We start from the raw sequence: 22,498 nt of genomic DNA, 5'->3' as shown, positions 1-22,498 counted from the left end.
AATATAAGGACTAAAACAATAAAATGTATAAAAGAAAACATAGGAACTAAACTGAAGGACCTTGGACTTTAAGAGGATTTTATGAATTTGACCTCTAAAGCAAGGGAAGTAAAACCTAAAATAAATGAATGGGACTACATCAAACTAAAAAGCTTCTGCTCAGCAAAAGAAATCATCAACAAGGTAAAGAGACAATCATTGAATGGGAAAATATATTTGCAAGCAACACCTCTGATAAGTGCCTATTCTCCAAAATATACAAAGAACTCATATGACTCAATAACAACAAAAAAATAAATGATCCAATCAAAAAATGGGCAGAGGACCTGAACAGACAGTTGTCCCTAGAGGACATATAAATGGCCAACAAATATATGAAAAGATGCTCAATATGGTTAGCTATTAAGGAAATGCAAATCAAAACCACAATGGGATACCATCTCACACCTGTTAAAATGGCTATAATCAACAGGACAGGTAATAACATGTGGGAGAGGATGTGGAGAAAAAAGAACCATCATACACTGCTAGTGGGACTGCAAATTGATATGGCCACTATAAAAACAGTATAGACGTTGCTCAAAAAACTAAGAATTGATCTATTATATGATCCAGCAATCCCTCTACTGGGTATTTACCCCAAAGATTTAAAAACTCATAATCCGTAAAGATATTTGCACACCGATGTTCACAGCAGCATTATTCAAGGTGGTCAGGATATGGAAGCAACTGAAGTGTCCTACAATACATGATTGGCTAAAGAAGCTGTGTTACATATATACAATAAAATATTACTTAGCCATAAGAAGAGATGAAATACTGCCATTTGCAATAACATAGATGGACCTTGAGATAGTCGTGCTAAGCAAAATAAGCCAGACAGAAAAAGGTGAAAATCACATAGTATCACTTACATGTGGGATATAAATCTAAAAGCACAAATGAACAAGACAAAGAAACAGAGATTCATGGACACAGACAATAAACTAGTGGTTACCAGATGTTAGGGAGTGGGTGAGGACAGGGGAGGCAGACGGAGTAAAGCGGGTCACATATAGGGAGATAGGGGGAGGGTGAAGTGGGTAAAGGGGATCAAATATATGGTAGCTGAAGGAAACTGGACTTTGGATGGTAAACCCACAATAGAATATATAGATGTCAAATTATAATGTACACCTGAAAATTATATAATAGTATTAACCAATATTACCGCATATAATAAGCAACAAAAAGGGCATTACATAATGATAAAGGGACTGATAAATCAAGAAGCCATTACCCTAGTAAACATATATGAACCAAAAATAGGAGCACCTACAAACATAAAGCAATTTTTGAACTTACTTAAAAGAAGAGATCGACAGCAATAGACTCATAGTAGGAGACTTTAACACCCCCTTAACACCAAAGGACAGATTTTCTAGGCAAAAGGTCAAGGAAAAAAATGGGTTTAAAAGACACACTAGATCAGATGGATTTAATAGCTATATTTAGCTTATTTTATCCCAAAAGCAGAAAAATATACATTCTTCTCAAGTGCATATGGAATATTTTCCAGGAAGACCACATGTTAAGACACAAAACAAGTCTCAATAAATTTAAAATGATTGAAATTATATCAACTGTTTCTCCGATCACAATGGGATAAAACTAGAAATCAACAAGAAAAAAAACTGGAAAATACACCAACACATGGAGGCTAAATAACATACTACTAAACGATGAGTGAGTTATAAATGAGATCAAGGAAAAAAATCAAAAGATATCTAGAGACAAATTAAAATGAAAACAGAATGACTCAAAATCTATGGGACACGGTGAAAGCAGTTCTAAGAGGGAAATTCAGAGCAATACAGGCCTACCTCAAGAAACAAGAAAAAGCTCAAACAATCTAACTTTACACTTAACAGAACTAGAAAAAGAACAGCAAACAAAGCTCAAGTAAATCAAAGGAAGGCAATAATAAAGGTCAGAGTAGAAATAAATGAAATAGAGTCTAGAAAAACAATATAAAAGGTTAAGAAATCAATAGCTTGTCCTTCAAAAGGGTAAACAAAATGATAGACCCTTACCCAAACTCATCACAGAAGAGAGAGGACTCAAATAAATAAAATAAAAAATGAAAGGTGATCAATAAGTATGGAATCCACAGAAATACAGAAGATTATAAGAAAATACTATGAGCAATTATATAACAACAAATTAGAAAATCTAGAAGAAATGGATACATCCTTAGGAACATATGATCTCCCAAGACTAAGTTAAGAAGAAGCAGAAAATATGAACCGACCGATTGCCACCAATGAAATAAAATTAGTAATCAAAAACTTCTCCCAAAATGGAAGTCCTGGACCAGATAGCTTCATAGGCAAATTTTATCAAATATTCAAAGAAAAATTAACACTTATTCTTCTCAAACTATTCCAAAAAATTCAAGAAGAGAGAAGGATCCTTGATTTCTTTTATGAGGCCACCATTACCTTGATTTTAAAACCAGACAAAGACATTACAAAAAAAAAAAAAAAAGAAAAAAAAGAAAAGAAAAAAGAAAGGAAAACTATAGGCCAATATCTCTTATGAACACTGATGCAAAAATTTTCAACAATATATTAGCAAATGGAATGAATCAGTACATTAAAAATATCATATGGCATGATCAAGTTGGATTTATTCCTGGGATGCAAGTATGGTACAAATATCTGCAAGTCAATTAATGTGATAGACCACTGTCAGAAGCCATTTTGAGGAAAACAAGACTATTTGTTAAGCAGGATGTTTTTGCGAAGTTGGACAGCTGTGCAGACTGCTGACTCAGGAGGAAATGCACCTGGTGTAGGGGCAGGAAACAGAATGTTTTTTGAATAGCTACGGAGTTTTTGTGATTGGTTGTTATTTAGAGGTGTTTTGCTTCTTACTCACTCAGTAGGGTATAAATATGCATTGCAAAATAAACTCGAGGCTGCTGCAGTATGGACTGTGAGCCCTCCTGAATCTATCTCTTATCTCTGTCTTTTTCTTCAGTCCTCGCTCCCCATCTCAGGTGCTGTTCAACCTAGGCCGGCTGGCTCCGGCACACCACATTAACAAATTGAAAGATAAAAACCATATGATCATATAAATATAACCAGAAAAAGCCTTTGACAAAATCCAGCATCTATTTATGATAAAAACTCTCAGAAAAGTGGGAATATAAGGAGCATACCTCAACATAATAAAAGCCATATGTGATAAACCTACATCATACTCAATGGGGAAAGGCTAAAAGCATTTTCCTTAAGACCAGGAACAAGACAAGGATGCCCGCTTTCACCACTCCTCTTCAACATTTTATTGGACATCTTAGCCACAGCAATAAAACAAGAAAGATAAATAAAAAGTATCCAAATTAGAAAGGAAGAAGTAAAACCCTTGTTATTTGCCAATGACATGATACTATATAGAGAAAACTCTAAAGATTCCACCAAAAATCTGTTAGAACTGATCAATGAATTCAGTAAACTAGCAGGTTACAAAATAAATATTCAGAAGACAGTGGCATGTTTATACACCAGTGATGAACTTTCAGAAAGAGAAATTAAGAAAACAATCCCATTTACAATTGCATAGAAAACAAGAAAATATCTAGGAATCATATTAACCAAGGAGTTAAAAGACCTTTTCTCAGGAAATTATGTCATTGAAAAAAGAAATTGTAGAAGACACAAGTAAATGGAAGCGTATACTACCCTCATGGATAGAAAGAATCAACATCATTAAAATGGCCATACTACCTAAAGCAATCTATAGATTTGAGGTAGTCCCTATCAAAATATCAATGACACTTTTCAGAGAGCTAGACAAATACTCCTAAAATTTATATGAAACTGTAAAAGACCCCAAATAGCCATGGCAATCTTCACAAAGAAGAACAAAGTTGGAGGTATCACACTACCTGATATACAATACTATAAGCTTACAGTAATCAAAACAGCATGGTACCGGCACAAAAACAGATACATTGATTAATGGAACAGAATATAGAGCCCAGAAATAAATTCATGCCTATATACTCAGTTAATATATGACAAAGGAGGGAAGAATATACAATGGAGCAGAGACAGGCTCTTCAATAAATGGTGTTGGGAAAATTAGATGGATACATGCAAAAAAAAAAAATGAAACTGGACAATCTTCTTACACTATATACAGAATAGACTCAAAATGGATTAAAGACTTACATGTAAGACCCGAAACTATAAAACTTTTAGAAGAAAACATAGGTTTTCCTTTGCACGGCAAAAAAAAAAAACATCAACAAAACAAAAAGACAACCGACTGATTGGGAGAAGATATATTCGCTTATGATACATCTGATAAGAGGTTAATATCTAAAATATATACATAACTCATACAACTCAACAACAAAAATATGAACAATCCAATTAAAAAATGGACAGAAGACCTGAATAGATACTTCAAGAGAAAAACAGATGGTTTATAGACATATGAAAAGATGCTCAAGGTCACTAATCATCAGAGAAATACAAATTAAAACCACAATGAGATATCACCTGACACTTATCAGAATGGTTATCATCAATAAATCAAAGAACAACAAGTATTGGCGAGGATGTGGAGAAAAAGGAACCCTCATACATCATTGATGAGATTGCAAATTGGTACAGCCACTATGGAAAACAGTCTGGAGGTTTCTCAAAAAATTAAAAATGGATATACCTTTTGACCCAGCAATTACACTTTTAGGTATTTATCCAAAGAAAACCAAAACAATAATTCATGAAGATCTATGCACACCACTATTCATGGCAGCGTAATTTATAATGGCCAAGGTATGGAAGCAACCTAAATGCTCATTAACTGATAATTGGATAAAGAAGTTATGGTTCATATACACAAAGAAATATTACTCAGCCATTAAAAAAATGAAATCCCACCATTTTCAACAACATGAATGAACCTAGAGGTTATTATGCTGAGTGAAATAAGTCAAACAGAGAAAGATAAATACCATATAGTTTCATTTATATGCAGAAAATAAGGAATAAAAAGAACAAACTAATAAAAGTCTCACAAATACTGAGGACAATCTGGTGATGGACAGAGAGGAGAGGGGCAGGGGAGCTAGGAGAATGGGATGAAGTTTTAAAGTACAAATTAGTTTTTGATAGATGATCATGGGATGCAGGTAACATTAGTTTAATGATTAGGCGTAGAGCCAGGGGAGAAAAAGAGCAATTACAGGGATGATTTTATAGACTGCATAAATGTCTAAAACCAATGTACTGTATACTTGAAGCTACTAAAATAAAATAAAATATTAAAAAATATTCTTTTTTTTCATTTATTCATTTATTCATTCAATCATTTATTTAAAAATATGTATTGAGTTACTTCTATGTCCCATAGACTGTTCTAGGTGCTTGGCATGGAGCAATAAAAAACAAAAAGCAAAAACAAAAACAAAAGAACAAGTCAAAAATACACACACAAATAAAATAAACACACACACACACACACACACACCACACACACTCAAATGTCTAGTCCTCTCTCTGAGCTTCAATGCACTGGGAGATATAGAAAAATAATAATAAATAAATAATAAGAAGAAATAAATATTTAAATAGAATGCTATGCAGAAAAATTTTAAAAAGTGAAGAGATAAAGAGGCCTGGGGGTATTTTACATGTAGTGGTATGAGAAGGTAGTCCTGAAAGGGTTGGATCTGTGTAAATGAAGTCATAAAATGAGACTACTGGCTTTTCTAGAGTACCTTCCTTTCTCTTTTCTGGGTTTTACATTTTACTTCACTTTTGGTTCCTAAATGAAGAAGCTCTTAGGAAAAAATGACTTGCACTATACTACTAGTCATAGAGAAAAACTTAAACTGATTTAATCTTCTCTCAAGACCATTATTTCCCTTCCTCTTCTGGTGCCCTAAATTTCTGGAATATAAGCTAGATGAGTTAAATAGAGATAGTCACTGAGAATCCAGCTTATTCTCCTTTAAAATATATTAGAAAGCAGGATACCAGAAATAAATATGGAGATGGATGGACTTCATTCATGGAAGGAAGAATACAGAATGGATTTTGGATTTAAAACTTGTATATCTGAATTTGGATTTGTTCACTGGAGAATATCACATAGGGTAAGTGGCCTCTCTTTTTTCAATCTTATTCTTCTCATATATGTAGTGGTGTAAACAACCTCCCTTTTTCATGGTTTCCATGGAGATTAAATAAAATATTAAGTGCTCAGCACATGGTAAATGGTAAAGAATTGGTAACTATAGTTATTGCTGCTATGAATAAACTGGCCAAAGTCTACATTTCTCAGTGTAACACTTCTTGAGATCATTTTTAGTCATGTAGAGAGAATAAGCTTTAAAGTCCTGTACATTGTCCAGTGCAACTACCTCATTTTACTTTTGAGAACACTGTTGACTATAACCAGTTGAAGATCTGAATGTATCATTCTTCATGCCACAGCTACCTGAGACTTTATATCCCTTAGTGTCTTATTCTTCATGATTATACTTTCACTTCTAACAACTTCCAAAACTTTAAATGTCTAATTTCTAAATAAAACACCAGTTTACTCAAGCTGAAAGCTTCTTCTCTGCATGTTTTCCATCAGGATTTTTATAGGAGTTTATTCCTTGTTTCCTTTTGATCCTAATTATGGTCAGCTGTAAAATAATTAACCTCTCTAGGTGTCTCCCAGGAGGTTAGAGTGCTTGGCAGCCAGGGCAACAGCAGCACTGCTGTTGGGAATAAATGATAACAAAGCATTTGAATTCACCAGGCCTGCCACTCAGGTGGTGATTTCCTCACAGTCTCCTTGCTAGCAGAGATAACAAAAGCAATCGAGAACAGGGCTTTTTGATAAATGTTTTTATTGTTTTTATTTTGTTCTTCAGTCTAGTGTCTAGATAGTTAAACTCCAAATTAATGAAATAATTAATTTATAAATGAGTGAGTGAATGGTTGTATGTGAGTGAATGAAAGAATGCAGAGGCATGGTGCAAAATCAAGTAATCAGCCTGAAAATATGCATTTTGTGTTGTTCACTGTGTTGCAAGGGCTTTGCTAGGTCCTGAGTTCTTGATATTGAGAAGTGGCTATAAAGAGCTAAAGGATGGGCTACAATCCTTAAGGAAGGTAAAATCCAACTGGTTAATAGAGAATCATTCCACTATTTCTATTATGAGGCTACCACTGTGTTTTATGTTTTTAAATCGATCTCTCTATATATCTCTCAAATGGGATAATTAAGTCTCTGATAAAATGGTGTCTAAAGCTATATCTCAAATTAAGTACAGTAACTTAAATATAGGAAAAAGAAAAAATTACTCCTAATTGTATTAAGCGATTTTCCAAGGACTTCATGGACACAGTAATTTTAGTGAATCTATAGCAAATTTTACTAAACTTATACTGAACATGCCTTATGCAAGCAGAGGTCTTAAAAACTATTTCTCTGATAGCCCTTCCTTTGTGCCTCTTAAAGAGAACTTAGCAAGTTGTGCTGTAATTTTTTGGTTTGCACATCTCACTGATTCTAGTAGATTGGGCTGCTGCTGAAAGACGAAATCAGACCAGAGTAGATTCTTAAGAAAAGCTTGTGGAATAGATAATTAAATAGATAGGTAATGCTTTTAATTGGAACTTGCAACCAAAGATCTTCCGATGAGTTCCCCAAACTTCTTATTGTCTAAAAAATTTCTAAAAAAATCATCATATGGTTGAATTTTGTATATTTCATGTTATCAATAGCTTTCTCAAAGAATTATCTTAGCAATAAATGTTTAATTTTCTAAAAATATGGAATTTGTATTTATATAATATATATACACATACATATATACTATATATACACATTTATACTTAGAGTGTTACAATTAGTTAGAATTATTACTTTGGTCCAGAGAAGAGAATGTGAGAGCCTGGTTTAGAGGAAGTAGCCATGATGACAATAGGCATAAAGAAGTTTTTCATAATTTAGGGAGGGAGGGGATAAAATCAACAGGGTTTGGTAGCAGATTAGATGTAGAAGGCAGAAAACTGAAAAATCAAAAAGGAGTCAAAAATTTTGGCTTAGGTAACTAAGAAGATAATGGTACTACTTATTAATATGTAGGATGATGTTCAGTGTTTTACATAAATCTGAGATGGTTATGTGTCATGCAAGTGAAGAAGATGCAGTCTATTTTCATTATTTATGGTAGCATGTTCCACCATTTTGTCACAAACACTAAAATAGTGAATATTGAACCATTGTCCCTAGGAAAAATACAGGGTTAAATTCCTACTAGCCTCTGGCCATATTTATATTAACCAATCAGTCAGTACATAATCTCTTTTTACGTGTGTTTCTGTTTGAAAGCACATCATTGCTTTCTTGTACTTAGGAATACTAGACAACACTTAAGAACTGCCCTTGGGATTCATTTTAAACAGTGAAATCACAAATATACATATAAATGTGAAAAACTTGGTACTAAATAGATTGCAACAAACAAATAAACCAACAACACTTGTTTATACTATAAAAGCTGAAACAGGATGACAGAGCATTGTCTTGTTTGACCTCAATTGAGAACGTGTGTGTAGAATGTTTGCTGTTCTGTGTGTCATGAATGACAATAAAAATGCCACACATACTCATTTTGAGGTTAGAAATAAATTTTAACAAGTTGGTGAATTTGTAAAAATACAGTCCATGAAAAATGAGGATTAATAGTATTGAATCTATAGCTCAAAAAAGTCTAGGAAGAAGATATATCTTTGGATGCAATCACTAAAGTGATTTTATTTCTTATTCTGGGAATAGTGAAGATCATATAGAAAAACTAGTGATAAGAAGGCCCAGTACCATAATCTGAGGGACTTTAGTAAGTTAGCCTTAGTAGTGCCAACATTTAGAGGCAGATAGCAGAAAAGAAGAGAGACCCAACAAAAACCTTTAAGATAGAGGGCAACTAAAGAAATGTAGTGTCACAGCAGCTTAGGGAAGATGGTATGTAAAATGGAGAGCACACTCCTAAATCCATTAATGATAAGTCTAAACAATGAAGAAAAAATCATGTCTTTTATGCTTGTATTGTAAATGCTGGGTGATTTAATTTTCCATGATTAAAGAGATGTTTTATTTAAAACTATATATACAAGATATGGAAATAACTAAAGTGTCCTTTGGTAAATAATTGAATAAAGAAGATATGGTACATATACACAATGAAATACTATTTGGCCATAAAAAAAGATGAAATATTGCCATTTGCGACAACATGGATAGATCCTGAAATTATCATGCTAAGCAAAATAAATCAAACAGAAAAAGTTGAGAACCATATGATTTCATTCATACGTGGGATATAAAACTGAAAACAACAAATAAACAATACAGAGACTCAAACCAGAGGGAAAGGGTTAGGGGAAGGTAAATAAGGGTAAAAGGGGTCAAATATTTGGTAATGGAAGGATATTTGAATTTGGGTGGTAGTGTATTACTGAATTGTACCCTTGAAACCTGTATAATTTTATTAACCAATGTCACCTCAATAAATTTAATTTAAATATATATGTATATGTATGTATAGGTATATGTATGTATATATGTATGTATATGTGTATGTGTAGGCGTATGTATGTGTATATGTGTGTGTATATGTATGTGTATGTGTATGTGTATGTGTATGTGTATATGTATATATACCCCAGCAAAGTGAGGTAGTGGATTAAAAGGGACAAGAAATATACTAGGCAGCACACTAGTGAACTGATTCCTTATCTATACTAAATTAAATGTATTTTAAACCAAAAGAAAATAGTAGAATGATGTTTTCTCATCAGATCTCTGTAACAATTAGACAAGATAGTAGCTGAATATGGTTAATGATCTCTGTAATGTTTTATAAATTCTTATTTATAATTTTTATTGTTTTATTTTTAAAAAGTCATCATGAAGTTAGAATACAATGGAAAACTCCCAAATTTCATAGCATTAAGTGATGCATTGCTTTTTATAGCCATATAAGAGCTTTCTTCAAATTATGAATTTGAGAAGGAAACCAGGTCATTTCTTGGTAATTATACACTAACTTCTCCCTCTGCCTTTTTTCTAACACACACACTTACACACAATTTAAATGGTCAGAAGATTTCAAGATTATTTATTTTCATATTTTAATGTGTATTTTCATTCCCTGAAGGTAAGAACATCTGAATATACTGGATTATTCCAGCACATGTCACTGAGAGGTCTTTTACAGATTAAATATGTAAATTACTTAAGTCAAACAGAATTAGAACAGGAGATATTGACTTTTATGGAAAACTCAAGTTAAAAGAAAACTTATCACTTTTGATATCCTGACTTGTATATTAATATTTTAAGTCAAGAAGCAGAGAGGGCAAAAAGGCTGAGGAAACAGGATGAATTCATTAGTTTAGTTGAATGTACACTCAGTGACCTGCTTCTCTCAAGGGTGTAATAGACACTCTAGAACATCTGAATATTTCCCTTCTATTTATTTGTAATATTTTAATTGTCTTCTTTTGGCTTTGCCTGTATTTGGAAAAGTTATTAAACATTTTTCTCTCTTTTGTTATTTTTTACGAAAGGGAGAAGAGTTTAGCTTTGGGTCTGTAAACTCTGTGAGGCCAATGACTTTTTTTCTCCAATGTTTTATTTCTAGCAATGAACACGTTACACACAACTTTTTTTTTTTTTTAAGGGTGTGTTAAGCACCTTTCAAGAGGCAAGGAAACACATTCATTGGTTCCTATACCTCTCTAGTTTTAGTAGAATTCTAATATTCACAATCACAGCTATCACAACTAACAAATTATCTTCTACATTATTTTAAACATTTATGTTCATCATCCAGAGAAAAAAATGCCCTTAGAAATATACTTTCAAGGGTCATTCTATGAGTAACTCTATCTCCTTTCCTGACAGACCATGCCCCTTGCTCTCACTTTCAGGACATCATAAGGCTATTTCCAGCATGGCTGTTCAGTAAAGTAGCATGAAAGTTTTAACTACATTCCTACCTATCCAACTTAACTGACATCATTCTACTTCTCTGCATCTTCCTTGGCTTGTTTTCCTTTTGACTGAAAAGTTTTCTCCTGGATTTGTTCATATCTTTTCATTTCAATCCCCCATTTACTAATCTATGGGTTTTCATCACTCACTATATGCTTATTAGCAGCAGCAACTTGCTAAAATCTTGAGACCTGAAATAAAACAATCTGTAATAGTTGCTCAGTGCTATAGATCACACTGTTTCTCCCAGAGCTAGAAGTTTTAGCTATTTTTTTTATTTCATTTAATTAAGAAACATCTTGTTTCCAACTGTCTAACATAAACAAAATTGCAATCTAAACTTGAATAGGCTTCCAAGACTTAGATGTTTAAGATTGTATATTTGAGGGGATTTTAAATGAAAGAAAAATATAGGTATTTAAAGAGGCAACTTTATATTTTGAATATTCTCCGTTTCTTACAGGGGTTTTGGTTGTTTCACCTACAATTCAGAGGCCCATGATCGAGGGAATCTTACAGGCTGAAGAACCTTTAGTGGTTTACTCTCTTAAAAAGATTCAAAATGGAAAGGCAATTAAGTTTATCTTGGGAAGTCAAGTTCTCCTGCTTTGTTATATGGGGGCTCAGTGTTCTTTTGTGCCTTGTAAAGATATCAACATCTAGTTATTACTTTAATGATAAATATGGTGTATCAATTGCACAAGATTTAATTGTACAGGAATTCTGAAAGGTAGGCATTATTATCTATTTTTACGTAACGAAGAAAGAGGGGCACAAAGTTAATGGGGTGGCCTTAGGTTACACAGCTCCGAATAAGTGCAGCCGATGGAGCTTCCTTAGGGTGATTCTCCTCTCAGAGTAAATTGTTTCTCAAGTTCCATATGTGAATGTAAACCAATTGTTGCTATATTTTGAAAATGTTTTAGTTTGAATGATTAGGTGGTATTTAACCTGTGCTGCTAAAAATACAAAAGCCATTAGTCTCATGTTCCTCTGCTGCCCAGACATAGCAACCCATCTTTCATGTCAATTGACTTGATGGTGCCTTGGTTATAGAGCAGAACTGAATGTGCTTTCTAAGTCAATACTGTGTGTGTCTGGGCCATGAAAGAGCCACTACAGCAGAGAGTCGTCCATCAAATATTTTAGAAATAGCATTAAATTTTATTTGCTTATATCTTTTTAACCTAGCCTTTAGAGTAAGAGAAACATAATTGAATAATATGTTAAATCTATCATGAGATTAGAATTACAGAGTCAAGGACTGTGTTCTCAGAGAGCAGCTCCAGGCAGGCTATAAAAATGGCTCCCAACTTCCCAGGAATGATAACAAACAGGAAAAAATGGCCAATTTTCAAATGGTCAGGGCTCTTAGGATAGCAAAAATTACACTTTCCCTGAGACTAAGGCCTGAGAAAGCTTTCTAGGTACATATATGATATATTGGAAAATTACTATAATTTCTACACAATAATAAATAGAAGTCTGTGTCTGTCTGATAACCTAGATTAATGCAATATGATGATTAATATCATGGTTCTGTGAATGTCTACTACTTTTTCATGTTTTTCTTTTTCTTTTTTACATTTTATAAGTTAAAGATATAATTTTCAATCATTTACTTTTTATTTATAAGTTAAAGATATAATTTTCTTTTTATTTATAAGTTAAAGATTAATTTTCAATCATGAAATACTATCTGATGTCTAGAAAATCTGTTCTATATATTTTTACTTTTTATGTTTTGTGAAAGCAGTTGATAAGCAAATTATTATAAGTAACTGTGAACTATAGCTAAAATCTTTTACCAATTTAAAAATAATTCACCCACACACTCAATATCTATATTAACTAACTTAAACGAAACATCATGCCATTAAACTGCTTCACTGCGTTCTGGTAACTTTTTGATGTGAAAGAAAGCTCAGAGAGTCAAATACATCATGAATTGGAGTACTTTTTAATCTAGGGTTCACCACAAAGTTTAGATGTTGTTATACACTTGTCCACTCGAGATCCTCTTAAGCATCACCATCCAATGGAAACAAAATGCAAGCTACTGGATTCGATTTAAAATTCTCTAAAAGGTAAACTGAAACAGATTAAACTAATGAAAACATATTTTATTTAACCCAAAATATCAAAATAATTATCATTTCAACGTGAATTCAATATACAATTACTAATAAGATATTTCTCTTTTTTTTATATGAAGTCTTCAAAATGTGGTATTTAATTGCACTTTATGGAACCCTTCAACTTGGACTATCTATACTTTAGATGTTCTAGACCCATACCTGGTGAGTAGTACCACATTGCACAGCACAGTTCTAGAAGGTATATACTGATCCTTTTCAGGAGGACTTCCAGGAAGAATCTACCTTGATAAGGTACAAGTAAAGGAGACTTCTTTTTCTCAACATTTATTCCCAGTCTAATGCAAATCCCAGTACTGTTCATGAGAAGCACATATACAACCTATCACAAAAGTCCGACAGCACCCGAATGGGTTTCACTGTGTCCTACGAGGCAGGGGTAGAATGGTGTGATAGCGCCATTAAAAGTGTTCAAAAGCTTCTAAATTGTACACTCTCAACTCCTGCAGGTATCTCCTCACTGATCAATAACAAAGCCATTCCAGGGCTCATTCCAATATGAGGAGCATTCTGAGTAGAATCACTGTATCAGAATCCCAAGATTTGAGAGGTTGTAAAAATAAACACATTTTTTCTGGCAAAAATATGTTAAAAGAATTGTAATAATTATAAAAATGACCCCACTCAACTTCACATCATCAATATCTCTTCTGTTTGTCACATCAGTAATTTTGTCAGAAAGTGCTAATTTTTAAATGTTGTAAAAACCATATAATACAATGTTGAGCAAATTACATCAAAGTTTAAATAGTAAATTCACAGAAATTTTCAATGTGAAATGTTGAAATGTTAGATGTTGACACATAAAACATTTAAAAAGTTTAAAAAATATAGATGGTTCAAAAGATAATTATTCTCGAGGTATTAAGAGATATGTTTGGACATTTGAATAATCCTAAAAGTGTTTTTCAAATTTGATCTATGGCTCTGTGCTAAATTAAAATGTAACCTGAGAGTTGAAATAGCATGATCTCCTCATTAAATTTGATCATAAAAACTGTTTACCAACAAGGTAATGCTGGCATTCTTTACTCATTATAATATGTGCATAGAAGTAATCACGACTGATAGATGAGATATAAAAACTTAAAAATATTTTAATAATTTTTTAATTTTTTTTCATATCAAAGGTATGTTTATAAAATTTTGTCTGTTAAGTAGCAAAAGACATAATCACCAAATAATTTGCTTCTCTATAATTTATAATTCTCATATTTTAAAAAATGCTACGTTACTTTTTAAAATACAAGAAAGTTAATACTTGCACATGTGCACTTAAAAAATGATTTGTAATACATAAACATCTGTTCTGCTCTGTTCAGAATATCAACAGGGAAAGTATGATAGAATGTTAAGAGTTGCCCACATCATTACTGTTACAATGAGTAAGATAAATATTTGAACATAATGGCACACTTTATCATAAAAACATATTGAGGTTATTTGGGGAATTCATAATGTTTCATTTAATCACAACGAAATAAAGGCAGGAAGTGTGTAGAAAATGGGCTTGATGAACTGGGAGCTGTTTTCCTTGCTGTGATATTCAGTAATATCCTATTAACTCAGAACCTACAGTTTGGATATTAAAGTTATTCAGACATGATACATTTGATTCTGAGGTAGTAAAAATTTAGAAATAATGTGTTTTTATGAGAAATAAAACTACTACTCATAAGAAAGGGGAACATGGAAAAATTAAAACAACGCTCAACAACAACAAAAAACTCTGCTTCTGAAAAGGGTGCTATAGTTGTGAATTCTACATGATATTGTCTGGGAAAGGACCAAGGCCTAAATGACAGACACCAGATCTTGGTCTTAACCTTGCCTACTCTCTGCTGCATACACTCTGGCTATTTTTGGAATCCCGACTTCTACGTTCTCACCTTTAAAGTAAAAGAATGGAAGAGGTGATGATTAACTTTCCTGTCAGCTTTAAGTGCCTATAATCCTGATTTGTATGTTAAATAATCTATGTGCTTAGAATATATTACTGTTTAATTTAGGTAATTGGGCATTTATTTCTATTTAATAAATCAGAGCTCATGCACCATACCCTCTCTCTATATATTTTTGTCTTTTCTCATTTTTCTTCTTCACTGTTAAAGAAATCAGCCAGTAAGTGAACATTAGTTTCAGATTTGTGATTTTGCCCATTCTACAACTCTGATTTTTCATAGACTTTCAAGATAAAATCAAAACTCATATTTTTATATTAATTTAATATTTATGTTAATTTAGTATTTATGCATAAATATTAACTAGATTTTCTATACCATTATATTTCAACTCAACACAAAATTTTAAGTATGATTTAAAATGTACTTACAAGTAAGTACTTCCTTTGGATTCTCTCTCTCTGATTTTTTAAACCTGACTAGGTTGTCCCCACAAGACTATCTTGTTGGCTCAAAATCCATACTAAAAATAAATTTTTTTAGCTCTTCCCTTAGGGCATACTCTGTCTTTTCATTCTTTTATCTTTTCACCTCCCAAATTCTACAGAGCTGCAACCTTCCTTAGCATGGCCCATCTCCTTCTAAAATATATGTTTAATAACTCTTTTTCTAAATCTCAACAATGACAACAACTATATATATAAAATTTGGCATTTAAAAGAGTACATTGTATGATTCACTGAGATCTGAAAGAAACATTAAAATTCATAGCTCTATTTTCATTGTACCTTTTAAAATTTTTCTATTTCTTTAAACATTTTTATGTTTAAAAAGTGGAAAGAGGAAGAAAACAGTGTTAATCTTCTAGTCTAAAACATACTCTTTTTTTTGTAGAGGTCGGAAGCTTTGTCATTTAAAAATAAAATTTGTAGATGTATTTAAATTGTGTTTACCCATAGGAGTAGATGTTAAAGAAAATCGAGTCTACTCTCTAAGCATGTTCTGTCTAGTATGAATATGAGCAGCATATATAACTTTAAATTTTCTAGAAGCCACATTAAAAGAAAAAAGTAAGAGTACATATCCAAAATATCTAAAATATTATCCTTTAACATGTAAAACTATGTGTATTAATGATGTATTTTACATTCTTTTATGTATTTTTTACTTTATCTTAGAAATTCAGTATGTATTTTACACTTAAGACAATCTACTTGGACTGGTCACATTCCGAGTATTCAACAACTAAATGTGGAAGTGACTGTCATCCCAGGCAACTCAGTTCTCAAAATGTCATAAAGAAACTCTTCTTCCAGTTGGTTTTGCCTCGACGCTCCCTTTTGCCATCGTTTTCTTCCTGTCTGTGGAATGTCATACTGTAGCCCTATTCCAATATTTCTACACACAGCACACCGAGCCTTCTGATCTGTGTTCCTGCCATGTTTTAGCTCTGCTGCTCACTTGAATTTTGAAAATGGTCCCCAGTTACTCTCAGGAATACCTTAATTGTGGTTTCCACCTACAGGTAGTTCAGACTTTGCTTTCCAATACTGAACCATTTCTAATCACTGCCGTTCTTGCTCAGTTATCAAGCCTAGCTGGCCAATAACTTTCCCAACTCAGTTCTCAAACTATACTTCTCCAAGCTGGATTAATGTTTCCTTTACTCAAAGACAATGATGGTGGTTATTTTCTAATTCATAGAAAAATTTAAAAAAAAAACAATAGAAGAAATTTTCTCAATGTATCTTTAAAATTTTTGTGCCAATAACTTATTTCTAAAAATATTGTTCCCTGATATTTCTCTATAATTAAAACTAGTGTTGGTGGGAAAAAAAAAAGATTTACTACAAAGAAAATACTGTTAATGGCAAACATTAAAAGTATATTTTGCAATTTTTTAAATAATTTCTTTATGGTAGTGAATTTTGGTCTCTGTCAACCTCTGTCCATTAGAAGAATATAAGCTCCAATACTAAGAAATTTTTGTCATTTTACTGTTGTACCCACCTCCCAATCTTCTAGAGTGTTTGACACGTATTTGGTTTGCATAAATATTAAATTTTAAAAATCATCTTTTCTGGTCATAAAATTATTCCTATAACCAAATGCTTCATAGTATATTTCTACAAATAGTGCCATTAATATTAGGTGCTTTATAAACAATCTAGTATGAGCATCATTTGTAAAAAGACCTTTGACATTGTATAAAGAGCTCTGGAGGTGCCTCACTACTAGAGGAAATTTGGTATTGCTTTGAGAATGAATTTACTCCTGCTCTTAATTTTACTGTTTCTTTTCAGCAGGAGAACTGCTTTTGCTCAAGGTGTCAGTATTTTTTAAAGGCCTCTTTCTATTCATGTGGCTTCACAACTTTTAAGAGCAAAAGTGGAAAGAGGAAGAAAACATAGTGTTAATCATCTAGTCTAAACGAACAAATAAAAAATTAAGTATTCTATTTTTTGTTCAATCAGCACTTTTCCAAGTACCTCAGCAACAATTATTTTTATTGGTTAATTCTTCTCCAGGTTAAGAAATGATTTACTTTCATTGTTCATTTCATCTTCTGTCCAGTGCAAAACACTTTCTATATTTTTCTTCCTTATGGTTACATTTAGTTTATTTTCTTTGTAACAAAGTAAGTATGTGAAACAGAGCTACTGTATATACAGACAGAAATATAAAGTGGTTTCTGCACATACACTTTGAAAATTGTAATTTTATTTATTGTTCCTCCATTTTATTTACTGAATCTCATTGAATATTAATTTGTTGAATAGATCTTACTTTAGGGAATCGATGTTGGATAAAATCAATTACACCCTTCTGATGAAACAGTCTTTACCTCTTGCCTCTTTGCCTTTTCAAATTCGTTTTCCATTCTGTTTATATTCATTTTATATGCCTAATACAGAATAACTTCTTTATGTGTTTCACACTTGAGAATGTTACATGATAAAAGGAATATATTATTTGGATTTGGAGAAAGAAAACCAAATCCCATTAGAGTTTTACAGCAAATAAAGCATTGTGAAACTTCATTTCACATGCACATTTGAGTATCCTTCAAGATAATGAGAGTTAATTATTTCTGGTCAGTGCCTGAAGTCAATGGGCCAGGCAGTAGTTAGGAGATACAGTGGGCAGGCATGGATGGTTTACAGGCCATTTAAATTGGGGAAAAAAACACAAAGGCAGAATGCTTTACACGTTATTATTTTCCAGAGAAGTGAGTTATTGCAGGGGGATTTGGTGAATAACTGAAATGTTTACTTGGTGAACTAGTGGTTCTTGACTTTTTATAAAACAAAGATATTATCTAGAAACACTTTTAAAGTATTTTCCAGTTCTCATTTATGATTTGTTTTCTTCTTTGGTCCAAACATTATATCCCAAAATATCCAGAAAGACAAGCAGGCAGTCCATGAACAAACCACCAGATAACTTATCACATGTATACATAGTCTAGACAGCCATACAAAGTGTCCGATTTTTTCAGCGGCATTATCTTTGTGTTCCTATGGAGTCAGTCTAAAGTGAATTTTCTCCCTCTAGTCTAGCTCCTTCTTGCTGTTCCTACATATTTAACAGGGCTTCCTGCTACTCACTCTTGCCCCTGTGCCTATTCTGGCCAAGGGTAGTGTGATCAAGATTGTGAAGGTATCATCCCTCCTTCTCATGCCCTTAGAGTTCTTCGGGGTATGTGTGAGCTCACATTTCTCTACAGAAGAATTCGCTATTTCAGACTGGCCAATATAGATCCTCTATGACACAAACTTTCCATTTGCCCATAGGCATTGATTCTCATAGCCTAACTTCAAAGGGTTATTAGATTAAAACACTCCCCTTTCAAAAGAAATATGAATGTAAAGAGGAATAAATAGAGTTAGAGAGACAGAAAACCCTGAGATGCCATTCATCTATTCACTCCAAATTTAATAGGACTTGCCTATGCACCTATAATTATCCAAGTTACTAGAACATTAAAATTAATCAGACCCAATCTTTTTTCTCAGAATTTCTCTTTCTAATAGAGAAGACAGACATGTAAATGGGTGAATTACATTCTAATCTGTCAATACAAAATGCTAAAAACAAATTATTTCAATGGGGCAAAAATGAAAAGCTGAGTGTTTCAGGTAGCAATCTACCTGGATAGTCAAGCAACAATGGAAGTAATCACTTTTCACTTTCAATGCCCACATGGTTTCTGCAAAGGAAAAATGATAATGGATGCATTCATTTTCTATTCCACTGTGTTTAAAGTATGTTTGTATATATTACCTCTTCATATATGATACGGCTTTATTAGTATTGGTAAAACTTAAGGTGTAGTTATATCAATGGTCACTAAGTAGAAAATCAAGAATAATTTAAGTAAGAATTGGTAAAACACTAAATTGGACTTTGTGAACTGAAAGAAAAAATCCTTGATAAGTAGCTATCTTCTGTGAGAGCTTTAAAAAAGCTTTCTTCAAGGTATTGGGGGTGTCTGCAGTTCAAGAATAGTAAAAGAATAAATATGCTAAATTATGGGCAGTGGCTGACTGGAAAGAAGTGGAAATCTTTGTATATCAAAGAAAAGTGAACAGTTTAGGTTAAAATGTTTCAAAATTATTTAGATTTTTTTATGTAAAATAAAAATGTACCCTCAGGAAAAAGTATTTTATTTATCAGTTTCCAGCCCTTTCCATTGTTAACAAGATGATTTTATTTTAAATGAGTTAAAGACTTTGTGATTTAAAAATTCAAATAAAGAGTTGTGTTCAATGAACTGGTGTCACTTGGCATGCTTGGACATGTAGAATGTCTGGACTTTTAAAAACTACAATTTTTTTCTCCTCCAAAGTAATGAATCACACATTACTGTCATGGCATAATAAAACGAATTGTATTAAATCCTGGATATACTATGTAGTACTGGCACTACCATGTGTGAACTTCAATTATATAAATTTGTCAATGGTCTTTATAATATCTATCTAATAGTTTTATTTTTTTTGAAGTTTAAATCAAATGACCTAAGAGTAGCATCCAACATACAAACCTAGGGACTTGCCTGAACTTAAGTGGATTAGATTAGTCTCTAACTTTTGTTTTCAATGACCTCAAAGCTTTGAACTAGATATCCATTTAGGTTATTTTTTTAATGCCTACAACACCTGATATTCCTAGGTGTTCTCCCATCCAAGTACTAACCAGGCTCGACCCTGCTTAGCTTCCAAGATCAAATAAGATTGGGCATGTGTCACGATGGCATGGTCATAGACCATTTAGGTAAAATTTTGAGCATTACAAGAAGATGAACTAACTCTGTGTTCTTCAAATACTTTGATTACATATACCCTTTAAGACCTGCTCAGGAAATCTAAGCACTTTGGGGAGAAAGAATTAACAAGCAACTTTGGGAGCGAGTACTTTCTTTTCCTATCCTTTTGTAGATGAAGACTAAAGATAAAGGATATGGACAGGAACTCAGAATTTTGAAGTATTATAATTACAGTAATGGTTGTGTATAGTAAGGACTAGGGAGTACTAGGATAACTATTATCAGGGTTAGCTTTCCATAATGAAAGTTCTGCATGAGTTGAGTTTGGAAGATGAGAGGTCTTTTTACCAATCATTGCATTCAGAGAGGTACTGAGAGAATCATGGCGTTGCAAACCAGGAAACAAGTCTGTATTGACAAGACTTCCAATGGAATAGAACTTCCTCTAGCTTTTTACACATTCTAGGAGAAAACACCTTAATGGGTGTTGTTCTCTTTGACTTCAGGATCCTATGACATGAGAATCAACTAATCTTGAAAAATTCTAAGAGAAAAACAGTCCACTTATGACAAGGGAGTCCCTAAGTATAAACAAGTTATATCACACCCATGAGTAGATATGACATATCCCTGCATGGTTATGCTGTATGCCATACAACCTGTGAGCCAACAAAAGAACTATGATTGGCTGTTTGGGCTAAGGCCAGTTTTCTGGAGAACTAGGATGGGTGATGAAGAGCAACTGCCTCCCTGTCAATGTTTCCTCTTAGAGCTGGAGAAACAAGGGGTTGACAGGACAATAATATTATTCAATGTAAACAGAACATGGTGAAAGTCTTTATGTCTATGGGGAGGAAAGATGAGTCCAGGAACCTGGAGGAATTGGTTCAAACTGAGAAGTTATTCAGGAACTTTGCAGTCATAAGGCTTCAGTGGATCCCAACTGACTAAACTAACCCCAAACCCAGGCTTAACTCCCTATCACACTCCCATCTGTGACCAGCCATGGTATGATAGAGATAATGTATGGAATCTACTGTCTTGAGTTCTCTGACTCAAGTTTAAATGTCTTTATTTTGGGAGAATTGCCCAGAAGTTTTAGGCCAGATCTCTCTCTCTGTTGCTTGGGCTGTTTGGGCTTGCACTGGTTGATCTCTCTTTTTTTTCCTTTAGGTTTCACAGTTGTGATATTAAAATTAAGCTGGATTTTGTGGAAAATCTGTAAATAAATTTTGTGGAAAGTCAAAGACTCAGTTTTCAAGGGACCTGGTAAGTTATCTATCCAATGATCTTTAACGTTTTTGCTCTAATCCCTTCTAAAGAAAATGTTAAAAATATGTATAAATATATTTGCAGATTCTAAGCCAATTTAAAATATTTCTTCTGTTTAAGTACTATAGTTACAAGTAGTATATCTGCTGATGTTGTGAAGTACTTACATTTTAAAATAAAGTTTTTATATGACTTTTAAATGTAAGCAGTGGGACATTAATACTATAACATTAGACACTTAGAACCATTAATTTAAAAATAAAAAAACTTTTTCAAAAGTCAAACATTTTATAGTGTTTCATTTTCCCCTTAAACATATTTCCCTTCCCTTTTTTCTCACAAAATGTAATCTTATTTTCATTATTAAAAATCTTTTACTTATCACTATTTTATGCATTTCTGCTATAAAAATGTTTACATATTCAAATTTAGCTGTTCCTATTTCTCATGATCAAAAACCATTAATCATTTTTTTCTTTCTGAATTAAGCTATGATAATTATTAGTAGCACACAGCTGATTAAAATAACATTATAAACAAATTTGGATTAGTAACAAACAGAAAAAGTAAACTTTTAAATGAAACTCATCTCTTAATGAGATGGATTTTTCAATTAATTCATGTTTTCATAAATAAACATCACTGTTTGTTAGAATGAGAAAGAATTCAGTGAAAATTAACAGGAAAAAAAAGCTTAGATTACATTAATTCTCGGTCCAAAAAAGGTGAATTAATAATTGTTGATGATGCATTATTTACAGTAAAAAGAATAAATATTCTCATTAATTATTCCAAATTTAATTAGTTCATGCTAGAAGTGAATAAATGAAGCAGATGAAAGTGTG

General features: G+C 32.6%; 2 pseudogenes; both read right to left on the bottom strand.

Moving 5' to 3' along the window:
- LOC107515613 overlaps positions 1 to 22,498 on the bottom strand; it is a 158,335-nt pseudogene that overhangs the window by 97,887 nt on the left and 37,950 nt on the right.
- LOC118614266 lies at positions 20,263 to 20,382 on the bottom strand (annotated as a pseudogene).

The sequence above is a fragment of the Rousettus aegyptiacus genome, unplaced genomic scaffold (assembly GCF_014176215.1).
Source record: "Rousettus aegyptiacus isolate mRouAeg1 unplaced genomic scaffold, mRouAeg1.p scaffold_m13_p_2, whole genome shotgun sequence".
Lineage (NCBI taxonomy): Eukaryota > Metazoa > Chordata > Mammalia > Chiroptera > Pteropodidae > Rousettus > Rousettus aegyptiacus.
Note: the sequence above shows the minus strand (reverse complement) of the source record. Positions and strands in the feature narration are given on the sequence as shown.